The 12430-nt window shown below is 32.8% G+C and overlaps 1 protein-coding gene and 1 long non-coding RNA gene across 2 annotated transcripts in view; one reads left to right on the top strand and one right to left on the bottom strand.

Moving 5' to 3' along the window:
- Positions 1-12430, top strand: part of LOC133205042 (uncharacterized) — a 202746-nt gene that overhangs the window by 95798 nt on the left and 94518 nt on the right. The gene's annotated exons all lie outside the window — the stretch shown is intronic.
- On the bottom strand, positions 11563-12121 carry LOC133171799 (uncharacterized). Its single transcript, XR_009718871.1, has 3 exons — positions 12101-12121; positions 11721-11807; positions 11563-11584 (listed from the first exon to the last, which is right to left on the bottom strand). It is a non-coding gene; the product is annotated as an uncharacterized LOC133171799 (long non-coding RNA).

Below are 12430 nucleotides of genomic sequence, written 5' to 3'. Positions count from 1 at the left end.
GTAATTTATCAAGAAGATCAGCAGAATTATTTTATGTATTATAACACCAGTGAGAAGTCTGGAATTCCCCTACTTTCTTTTTCATTTTCAGAGGTTAACGCAGACAGACGCATTTTGCCGGAAAACGAATCTGACATGCCACCTCGAGATTTTAACCAAGGAAAGACAACTTGATGTGCTTTGATTTGAGGGGTCACTCACTGCTGAACGAAAAATAGGGACATTGTTATGTGAAGAAACGTTAACATTGCCGCCTATGGGAAAACAATTAGTGGACTGTACCCATTTAGATCAAGGTCAACTCCAAATATTGGTTAAAACCTAATTTGTACCAACAACTGATTCCAGAAGAAAACACTCATAAAATAGCTTAACAGGTATAGTTTACCAATTTCAAGTTCACAGGTTTGTACCGGTACATTTTGTTCAAACTGGAGTTTAAAATCAGATGGGGACTAGGCTGTGTATTGACCAAAATATTTCGATACATGATATTTCATAATGCAATATGCGATATATGGGATTCTTTAACAAATCTATTAAAAAAGGTCTTGAAAATCATTTAATGCATAAATTTGATAAAAACTGGGTGTTTTATTACCAAATTGGAAGTTCATGTCTCACTCTCTTTACAAAGTACACTTCAAATTCAAATTTTTAATGACTGTAAAACTAACATGTTGAAAAATAGTTGTCTATGTATTTTGCAGTAGTTATTAAGATGTGCTATCTCCTTCAAGTTTATTTCATTATTGATCAGCTTTAATTCAAAACAGTGAAATATAATCTTTGGTGACTGAAATTCCCAACTTTTTCACAGAATTTTAAGAAAAACTCTCTGTCCAATACAAATTGGAAGTTAGTTTTTTGATACGATACATTCCTGAATATTGATACGTATTGATTAATCGATATATTGACACAGCCCTAATGGGGACCAAAATATTTTAAGAGAAAACGCTTTTTAAATATTTTTAGTCAATTTTTGCTCTAAACTTTTTGAAATATGCACTGAAATGAATTATTTTTTTTTTTCAGTGCCTGGCAATAAATGACACCTCTACCAGTTGCGGAATCACCGCTCATGTATTGAGAGTATTTTTGGTTTGGCCTAACAGATGTTGATGTGTAAAGAAAGAGATCTTCACTGAATTAGTTTTACATAGAAATGATAGAATTTAATCTTCTCAGATTAAGCTGTAAGCTTAAGAGAGCTTTTCTGATCATCCATTGTGCAGCATCTGTTTGTCTATATACTGTAATCATTTCAGACTTCTTCTTGAGAACCACTGGTTACCCCTTCCAAGAGTAGATTATCAAGAAGGGCAAAAATGGGGTGGGGGAAGGGATTATTTAAAAATCTTCTCAAGAACCTCTTGGCCAAAAAGATGAAAGGTTTATGACAAAGGATAGTGTGAATTCTGAATTTTTCAAATTGTGGCGACCATGGGTAGGCTACAATTAATCATTGATTAATGAAGTTAAGAGAGTCTAACACATGTTCGTGCTTTCAATCACATTTTGCTTTCGCACAGCTTCCTTCATAGTTAAATTTTCAATTGTGGAGAACCCTGGGTAGCATAGGTCCAAGATAGGGATCTAACTTTAACATGGAAATATAAAGGAATTTAAAGTTTTTTGATGTAGCATAGATTTTAAATTGATCATTAAGTCAAAGGGGGTATGTTGGGGCTAAAATAAGAGGTCAGTTTGACATAGGAATTGATTAGTCGAGCATCCTCAGGGTAGTGCAAAATTAACTTCGTTTGAATCGTGGCCTTTAAGGTGGAATCATAATGGGGGATCCAAGTTTTGCTGGGGAAAAAAGAAAAAAAATCTTTAACAATTTTTTTTTTGAAGAACACTAGGGCCAAGACTAATCACAATGCATTTGGCCAAGTGCAAAAACTATACAGGGGCAAATTGTTTTCATAAGAATGAAAAAATAATTTTTTTTTATTTAAAGTATTCTGAAGAAAACATGACCAAAGTAACTCAGGTGAACTTTGTGATTCATGTTTCTTTTTTTATTGTGTATGTGTATAGAGTATTTTTTTGTTTCTCGGGCAAATACTATGTAGCATGAAAAAAAAAAAAAAACTTATTCTCGCATTTTAGTATTGTTTTTAATATCTTGAAAGGTCCTTGATACAAGAAAGCAATAAATTAGAGTACTACATGTATTTGTCATGATAATGTGCATTTTACATCTTGTACTACAATATTTTACTTTTTTGGTGTGTGTGTGGGGGGGAGGGGGATTTGCTGTTATTTACCTATGCATATGTTATAAAAAACTGAAACTGAACTTTTAAAGAAACGCAAAAAAAGGTTAAAGCATATATATATATTGTGTTGTATTTTCTGAGAAAAGAGACAATTGTTAAGCATGTAGAGTTGTCAAAATAACTACATGTAACAAGAGCCCCAAGGACCTTGAATGGATCTTCTGATAAATTGTACTACCTATCACTTCTATTTGAAAGCCTCTTAATATCCTATATAATTTAGATGAAGCCTTGAAATCCATAAAGTAGGTCAATTTGACCTACATTTTGGTTACCATACTCTGAGAACCCAAGATTCCTAAACTGACAAAGTTCAATGATTCTAAGCCCTTTATTATCTTAAATATTCAGAAATAAATTTTAAAAGGTAGGTCAAGGTGATCTACTTTTTAATTGAAATACTTCAAGGACCCAAAATATATTAACTGACAAAGGCTGATGATTCTAGGCCAATTAGTGTTTAAATATTTGAATATATCCATAAAATTCTAAAAGTAGGTCACAGAGACCACTTTAAATTTGACACACTTAGTCTAAGGACCAAAGATACATCAACTGACAAAGTTTGATGATTCTTAGCCAATTAGTACCTGAAATATTTAAATATAGCCATAAAATTTCAAAGTGGGTCACAGTGACCTACTTTTCAGGTGACATTCTCATGGGACGCATGATGCATCAACTGACAAAGCTTGATTATCATAGGCCTAAAGTGTCCAAAATATGCCTCTGAAACTATTTGAAAACAAATGTCTGCAGAATTCAAAAGTTGGTCACTGTGACCTATTTTTTAATGAATGTGTTTTAAGGTTCCGAGATGCATCAACTTACAAGGTTTGACGATTCTAATCCTCACAGTATCTTAAATAATGACTAAAATGTTTTGGAAAATTCAAAAAAAGTAGGCCAAGCTAGGTGACCTACTTTTGAGAGATGCATCAACTGACAAAGTTTAATGATCAAACTTTTTTGATGATCAATTTGAAAACAAATGCCTGCAAAATTTAAAAAATAGGTCACTGACCTACTTTTGAGTCAACATGATATGAGGTCCTAAGATGCATCAATTGACAAGATTTCATTATCCTAGTCCTTATAGTAAGCAAAGTATCAAAGTTTATCAAACAAAACATAATTTTTCAACTTTGAAGTGACCCCAAGACCGCGCCCTTTGCCCCAGGGTGATGCCTTGAACAACTTTTAGTCTACAACATATCCTCATCCTTGTATGTAAATTTGGCGATAATCTGCCCAATGGTTCTTGAGAAGATTATTTAGCAACCAGTACTTTTGGTTTTATTTTCCTAGTTATTACCCCTTGTTTAAGGGTCACATCCCTTGTTTTAGTATAAAAGAGAGCCCTTTGGCCAAGGATACTCTGTGACAAAGAACTGGGTACGGTAAGCCCAATAATCGGCCCTGTAAAATCGGCAAAAATTAAACGCAGGTTTACATTTTATCAAATGTATCAAGTTACTGTTGAGGTTTCCTGTGTGTGAAATGGTTAACATTTTTTCTCAACTCAAGCGCCCTTTCATTTATATAATGTTTAAAACCGGTCTTATTTTCCGGAATTCCCTTATTTTGGATGTTTTCCTCCTCTTCAAGTCTATATTTCGATATGGCCGCATCCGAGTATGTATGCGAAACTTCACAGAAAGAATAAATATAACCCGATTTCTAATATTAAAAAGAAAAAAAATGACCTTACAAAAGTGCGGCCACACCCGTTTTTACAAAAAAATTGAAGTTGAAAATGCTGCATTTTTGGATTGACGTCACTTTTCTCCACAATAAATCTATACTTTTAAAGAAATATAAATTGTTTAATCATGTATCTGAAGGTTTTATTATTCTTTTTATTGTCTTTTAAATTCAATTCTGCTTTTGAAAAATAATTTAATACTATTTATGCAAATGAAAACCATATAAACCTTTCTCAGTGAAATTTATTATGGGACATAACATGTAATTAATGACGCCATGCATTGAAAAAATGACGTCACAAAGAGCAATCATGTTGAAAATATGGACTTGAAACAAATTCTTCCGTCTTTGTAACTATGATAAATATTCAAATTAATCAATATTTACAGCGTAAAAAAAATTAAAAAACGACATAAGTTGGGCTGGTTCAGACGATTAGTTTACATTTAATTACATACATGTACCTCCAATTAAAACGCGCATCTCCTTCATAGTGGACATTGACTTTATTTGACTGTTCAAGAAAAGGTGTTTTTTTTTTAACCTTTTTATTGAAAATCATCAGCTTTCAAGTATGTTTTATTCGTTTTCAATTTATATATGTGTGGGATTCATAAATATCAAAAGACAATACATGTAGCTAGTGATTGGGGCAGGTAAAGGGGGAGGGGGGGGGGGGTAGAGGGAAGCTAGGCGTATACTAGTAGAAGTCACCATTTGAACATTTTTTTAAACTTATTATCCTTGTCACTGTATTGTTGCAGATTTTTATCTGACAAAATTAATTATGTCAGAAAGGATTCTAGTGTTTTATCGGATAATCAGGAAGTACGTGCTTTATATATGACTAAAAACTTCTAAATCTTCCACTGCCGACCTACATTTACTTATTGGAGGTCTGCAGCTGGGAATGGAAAAGTTCTTATTTACACTTATTAATCTTGATAATCTTGAAGTAAGCGAGAATTTTTAAAAGGATTTTATCCAGATTATCCATGAAATAATACATTAAGTATGTCATAGGAAATATGTTCAGTATTGCAATGGATGTTCATTGGGGCTGGAGAAGGGGGGAGGGGGGGGGGAGGGGGGTTCCTGCCTAGTATCACCTTTGTAAAAATGGTGCACATTATCTCTGAAATTTAAAGATTTCTATGATGATAATCCGTTCCAGAAAAAAATATATTTTAAGTAATCTATCGTTACTACAAGGACAAATGTAAAGATTTGAGGAGGAAATGCCCCAGAGAGTTTATGTATCCGAAGGAAGTGATAACATTATCATTGTCACTGATATATCAAATATCTTACCTACGGTTGTGTAACATGTAAACATCAGGAGGAGTTCTAAAGCAAAATCAGTATCTATTTTAAAGCAGTTTTTGTCTTAGTAGATGTATAGTCATGTAATACATGTCAGCAGTTTGTTAGGTATATTTTTCAAGTTTTTTTTTTTTTATCAGACACTGACATGAAAAAGAAACATAATCAGGCGATATAATCCAGGAATGGCAAGGATAACTCTATAAGAAACACTGTGACGTGTTTTACTTATTGTTTCCACAACTGACAAGTAACAAAATAACATCAGATTTCGTATAATTTGATAACTGAACTAGAAATAAAATCTCTATGTAGCATATCAAAACATGGCCGTAGGAACCGGGGGCCGTGCCCCCCCCTCCCCCCCAATAATTCAATAATTTTGCCGATATATAGATTACTATAGAAAACATAGTTACTATACGCATGTGCCCCCTCAATAAAAACGTCTGATGACCTTTTTTTTTCTTTGCTTGTCAAGGAATTTTTGGTAGTCGATAGTGTCCCGTCAACTGAAAATGTACGGCTGTGCCCCCCAAACTGAAATTGCTTCCTACGGGCCTGCAAAAGGAACAGGAAAGTGAATTTTGATTCTTTTATGTGTGTTCTGTTATTCTGCATTTCGGTTATTTGTATTTTGTCTCCATTTAAATAGAAGTGTGTGTGTGTGTGGGGGGGGGGGGTGTTACTGATAATCAAGTTATACATGCATGTACTTTAATGAGGACCAATAAAAAAAAATTCCACTCGACTGTGACCGTTGATCGATCTTTTACTGATTGATATCAATGCAAGTGTCTGCCGCTTTATGCTGCATTGCTTTGAAGACGACACGGGGAGATTTTCATAGCCGACGTGGATAAATCATACACATATACTATATCCTTATATAAATTTTAGTTTTAGGGAATTATGCCCGTTAGAGTGTACTAGAGCATTCTGAATCCCTTCTGAATTTGAATCCCCTCCCAAGAATTCATGTGCATTTCCTGTCGAATTCACTACGCAGATTTAAACATGTAATTTTCGAGTTTGTTAATAAAATAATAAGTATGTACATGCAAAGTATCGTGTTTGTCTCTAAAAAAATATTAAATTATTAGCATTGACCAAAGAAAATACTTTGTTCGTCGAGAAATGGATCTAAACAAATCGCATACCCTTTTTTAAAAGGCTTCGGAGATTCACGGTTTTAATTTGAAGCAAAAATTTTCGAAGTCTGTAACGCGCGTTATGATAGGCCGTTTCAAGTTTTTTTTTTCTATGTTCAGCGTTTATGCGGTCGGATTGGTTTTTGAGATTATGAAATTAAAAACAAACGCAAATTAAAACTGACAAATAATACAAAGCTTTGAAACAAAACACAAGTTAACTCAAATTAAAATCAACAAATACAAATCTCTGAGATGCATTTTACTCTTTTGGGATTGACATCTCTCTTTTTTAAGTGGTATATTAATTTTTTATTTCAATAAAGTAGAAGTTTAAAACTTAGTTTTATTGCGAGGAGAGGTCCCAAATGATAATAAGAAATTCTAGAATTGTTCTCAAAATGTTGTGTTTTTCCCGTTTCAACTTTCCTGGAAAAAAATTGACAAGCTAAAAAAAAAAAAAAAAAAAAAAAAAAAAAAAAAAATCCGGTTTTCCGGGTTGGGGGTGGAGGGGTGGGGGTGGGTGTTAGGTTTCAAACTTCTTTCAGTACCAAATCTTATTCTTACACTACTATGTTACCCTTTTTGACTTTACTCTAATAAAAGGGGGGGGGGGCTGGCCTTTCAATGAACATTTTCAATAGTAAAAATTTATGGTTGCAAAAAAAGTAGTGGGGGCCATCAACCCCCCCCCCCCCCACGTTGCTACGTGCCTTAGGAAGACAGGTTTTCGAATTTTGGGTGGACGCTAAACAAAGGAAAAACTTGGAATCGCCCCATCAATCAGGAATCCGCAAGTAACATCTTGTAACCGGTCTCCCCTTGTGGTTTTACATAGAAAGTGAATGTGTGCAACCATATTGGGGATTATTCTTGGTTAGTGCATTTGACATGAATCATGCAGTAAAGCGGATCCATTGGAATCAAATTTGGAGACAGAGCCGCCTTGTTATACGTAATGTACCCCGTTTTTTGACAAAAATCGGCCAAGGGGTTCTTGAGATATAGCCCATATTCTAAAAAGTTTACACACACTGCACAAATGGCAATAGCATTAGCACTTTGAGCCTTTGTGCTCAACACTAAGAAGCAGAGGGGATTATTTAATATAATTAATGCATTTTCACTATATTATAGAACCCAACCTTACATCAGAACATCTTACCCAGGAAGCATGAAACTCACAAATGTGATCAAAAATGTTTATGCTCATTCATTCCCCCAATAAATTTTCAAAAACTGGCCAGATATGAATCATATATATTAGATGGCCTTAAACTTGTATAATAAAAAAAAAAAATGGACAGACATACAAGGCCCCACATTATTTTCATTATTGTAATCTAGACCTTTTGAGTTTGAGCAACTGACATTCATAAAGATATATACCACAAACAAATTTTCTTATCTTCCACACAGAAGAGTAACACTGGTATTGTTTCAATATTTCTTTTAATGGAAATATAATTAATAAATTTAAATTTAGTAGAATGTAAAAATAGACTCTTGAAAATTTCCCCAGAAACTTTGAAGCAAGAAAACTGAATACATTTTATAAACTTTTCAAAAAACATATTGAACTGTAAAGTTGCAGTTTTGCACTTTTTGCCAAATAATGTACCTTGGCCAAAAATTAAGTTGTTTAACTATACAAATATTAATTCCAAAGTGAGAAAGGCACCTAATTTAGCAAAGACATCTGAATTTTGGGAAAAAAAGTTTGTGTTGTTTATCCTTAATAACCTATAATTGTTTCTTTGTGTGTGTCTTCAGAATATAGTCTTCATGTTTAAATAAATTTTTGTCCAAAACAAAAGAGTTTATTGTTTGGATGTAAAACATAAAGATCAATCTTGACTGAGAATGAAATCTACAATTGTCAACCTATTATACAAAGTGAAAATATTCCAATTAACTTAACAATACCAAAGTAAGTGTGCTTCATGAAAACCCATATCAAGTGTCTTGATCCTTTGACCATTATAGTAAATAACAAGATTTTATGCATAAAAAAATGTTATTGCATCAAAATGTCATCCAAACAAACTTGATCTTTGACGAAGTTATTCTAAAATATATAAAATGAGTTTTGCCAAAACAATCTCTTTTCATATTATTCATGTGAATTCTATGGGTTATATGTCCTTATTGCATTGCACCAAGCACACATCCACAGGAAATGAAATCAGTGGCACAGCTAAGCATCCGGGCTTCCACATGAATCCTAAAAAAAAAACCCAATCATCTATCATCTTTAGTCTAACTAACATTTTGAATTCAAATGAAGGATTTATATATTTGTATCAGCTTGTATGTCATCTTCCTATATAGTAACTACATTAATACTTTTCATACAATATGTACAAGTAATTAATGAAAAAATACAAGTCATAAATCATGCATGGATCCAGGGGAGTTTAGAACACCCCCCTCCTCCCCTGGAGTGTTCAAATTTATCAACTTTGTATAGTTAGATAGTCAATTTTTTTTGAGAGGCTTTTTTAGTAGGTGTGCCTCCCCTGGAAAAAATTTCTGGATCCATGCATAATGCATGTAAATGAAGCAAAAAAATTATTCATAGAATAAATACCATTGTTATCTCCAGCTTGCTACTTTATAGCTGATTTTATTTTATACTCTTGAAGCCTTCACATTCTCTTAGCAAATATCCTGTCTTTTATTCCAAAAAATATTGCTTTCAGATGTATAAGTTTGATTGCAGTTAATATATATACTTATTACATAACAAAGGTCAAAGTAAAAAAAAAAGGTTCATTGGTCACAATGCCCCCTGCATATTTGTGGCCCTTCATGTTCATCAGCAGATTCTTTTTAAGATATAATCCCATGTAAAATCTAAATTGATCACTACCTGCAGTCCAAGCCTATTCCCGGAGGTTAAGATTTGAACAAACTTGAATCTACACTATCAGAGGATGCTTCCAAATAAATATGTCTGATCATGGCTTTACAGTTCTTCAGAAGAAGATTTATAAAGATTTTATATATATATATATATATATATATGTATATATATATATATATATATATATATATATATATATATATATATATATATATATATATATATATATATATATATATATATATATATATATATATATATATATATATATAACTTTCATTGGCCATAGTGGTCACACCCTAACCTGGGAGTCATGATTTGAACAAATTTGAATCTACATTATGTTTAGAAGCTTTCATGTAATTTTCATTTTTTTCTGGTCCAGTGGTTCTTGAAAAGATTTTTAAATGACCTCAGGGGTGTGCAATTACAAAAATTAGTTACTAGCCCGTCGGGCAAGTGGCAGTAACAAAGTTACTAGCCCGAGGTTGCCAGTCACTAGCCCATTAACTACCACAAACAATAAATGTATATCAAAAAGGTTTTAAAAAACATTTAAGTTGAATAAAAAAAAATAATGGTTTGCCCTTTGTTATTGTCAGGTACTTCTCTGTATTTTTTATCGACTATAATTGTCACTGAGACGACTAGCGATAGCAACACACAATACATATAGGTTAAAACGAATTAAAGATTACGATTTTACAACAAAATTAATTCGTACATTAATTCAGTCAATGTAAATATACGTATACTTTCGTTTTAGATTTACCAGCCCGACGGGCTAACGCAGTATAGATTTATGATAGCCCGACCTCTAAAATTGGTAGCCCCAGGCGTCGGGTGATGGTAATTGCACATCCTTGGACCTCACCCATTTTTTTACTTTTTCTTAATTATCTCCCCTTGGATGAATTTGTGTAACCCTTTATTTGATCAAACTTTAATTTACTTCACCCAGTCACACTCTGTACCAAATTTAATTTAAATTGGTCCAGTGATTGTTGGGAAGGGGAGGAATTTGGAAAAAAAAAAGTTATAGATGACAACGACAGACCATGGAAAAATATTGATCAGAAAAGTTCACTTGAGCCTTTGGCTCAGGTGAGTTAATAATGGCTGAGTTGTGAATCGCTGTGTTTTGCTTGTATGTCTCTGGTCTTAGTCTTTAGTTGTTTTTTAAAACAGGCCCCTTATACCTAAATCTAAACAAGAGATGTTTGTGAAACTCTTATGACCCCCCCCCCCCCCCTGGACATACATTATGCTACAGGGTGCACAAGCCTTTATTATGGGCAGTATACATTATGGGCAGTGTACATGGAAATGAAATTGACCTTTTGAACTTAAAATCAATAGGGGTCATCTACCGGTACTATCTGAGATGCATCAAAGAGAAATAGTCTTCTACATCACATCTTTGGCAAAAACATGTTTCTTATGATATATCAGTAATTTATTTGTTCAACCTTTGCAGAGATAATGAACAGAAAGCTAAGTCCAAGGGGCATAACTCTGTGAACAATTGCTCGATCGTACCCAAAACAAAACCTGACTTAGATATTCATATGATAAATCTGTATACCAAATTTCATTTCAGTATGTGCAACCTCTGCAAAGAAAATGAACGGAAACTGATGGTGGACCGCCAGACAGACAGATTGACCGACCGACCAAAAGACAGCAGCAAAGCAATATACTCCCCCTTCTTCAAAGGGGGGCATAATATATGTACAAACCTTTGAACTTGAAATTGGTCAACTATACCTGTTTAGCTCTTTTATGGGTGTCCTATCAAGACTGCCCTCCTCTGGATTCAGTTGTTGGTACAGATTAGGTTTTAACCAATATTTGGAGTTGACCTTGACCTAAATGGTGCTTTTCGATCTTCGAATAAGAAGAAACAATACATGATTAGCAATACAAATAGAAACTTGTATGATTATCATCTTGTTACTTTATATATGTAAATTAAAAAATTATGAAATTCAATGCAAGTTGATAACTTCATTACAAACATTATTTGTTATATCTGCTAAGTTCACAATGTGATTTAAAGCCAAGGGCAATGAAAATCAATTCACTATAAGCATCAATTCATTGTAAGCATGTTCACATTAACCGTGTTTTACTGTACTGACCTTTGGACTTGAAACTGGTGCATTAATTCATCATCTTTTATCTCGCAAATCCAATACACAAAGTGGTTTCTTTCAAGCTGACAAAAGTCTTGGCCTTTGATCTTTGACCTTGACATTGGAAAACATAAAATATATCTGTATAAGTAATTCCATTATGTATGATTTTTGGTTTCCTTTTTGTTAAAACAAACAGAAAGTATATATAGACAATTATAAATTTGAAATGCTTGTAAATGAAGTGTACCACTTTCAGCTGCACATTCCTAATTCTGCAAAATGGTTTTCCATACTCATAGTCCCCAGTCAGCTGAGCATGCGTCAATCTAAAATACTATTAATAGTTAATACATTTTTAATATACATGCATTAGTCATATATATATATATATATATATGTGTATCTACAAATAATATAAAAGGATACATGTACATGTATAATTAAATTTTCAAGAATCTATATTTTTTTCAATACAAGAAGTTGCACAAACATTGTTTGCTACTAATTACCTTTTTTTTTAAATCAATATGAATACATGTATTAAAAGCATCTTTTCATAAAAAGACATAATTAAAATTCAAGTTTAATGTATTTGCCCAAAATTACAAGAAGTAAAAGAAAACCTACCTATACATATCTATCACCAGTCTAGGTCGGTATGGATCTGCAGTTTAATATGTTGATGGTTCAGTACACACAAATTACTGTTACTTGGTACTAAAAAGAAAAAAAAATGTACATAAATGATACGTTTAATTTAAATTGCAAAAATATAATGCAGTAGGTGTTGTAATTTATCTGTATAGAGCAGGATGAAGCTCCCCTTCCAATTTAGCCCCAGAGTTCTATAATTGAATGAAAGTAAGCAAATTTCTTTTGAATGTATTGTAAAACAACTTGATTCTAAATGCAAATGAAATAAAATATTTCTTCATGTTCTTAACTGCATAGAAAATT

This window comes from Saccostrea echinata, unplaced genomic scaffold, assembly GCF_033153115.1.
Source record: "Saccostrea echinata isolate AGI-Se365-2 ecotype Australia unplaced genomic scaffold, CSIRO_AGI_Sech_v1 ptg000054l, whole genome shotgun sequence".
Classification (NCBI taxonomy): Eukaryota; Metazoa; Mollusca; class Bivalvia; order Ostreida; family Ostreidae; genus Saccostrea; species Saccostrea echinata.
The sequence above is the reverse complement of the archived record's forward strand: the minus strand, read 5'-3'. Positions and strand labels throughout refer to the sequence as shown.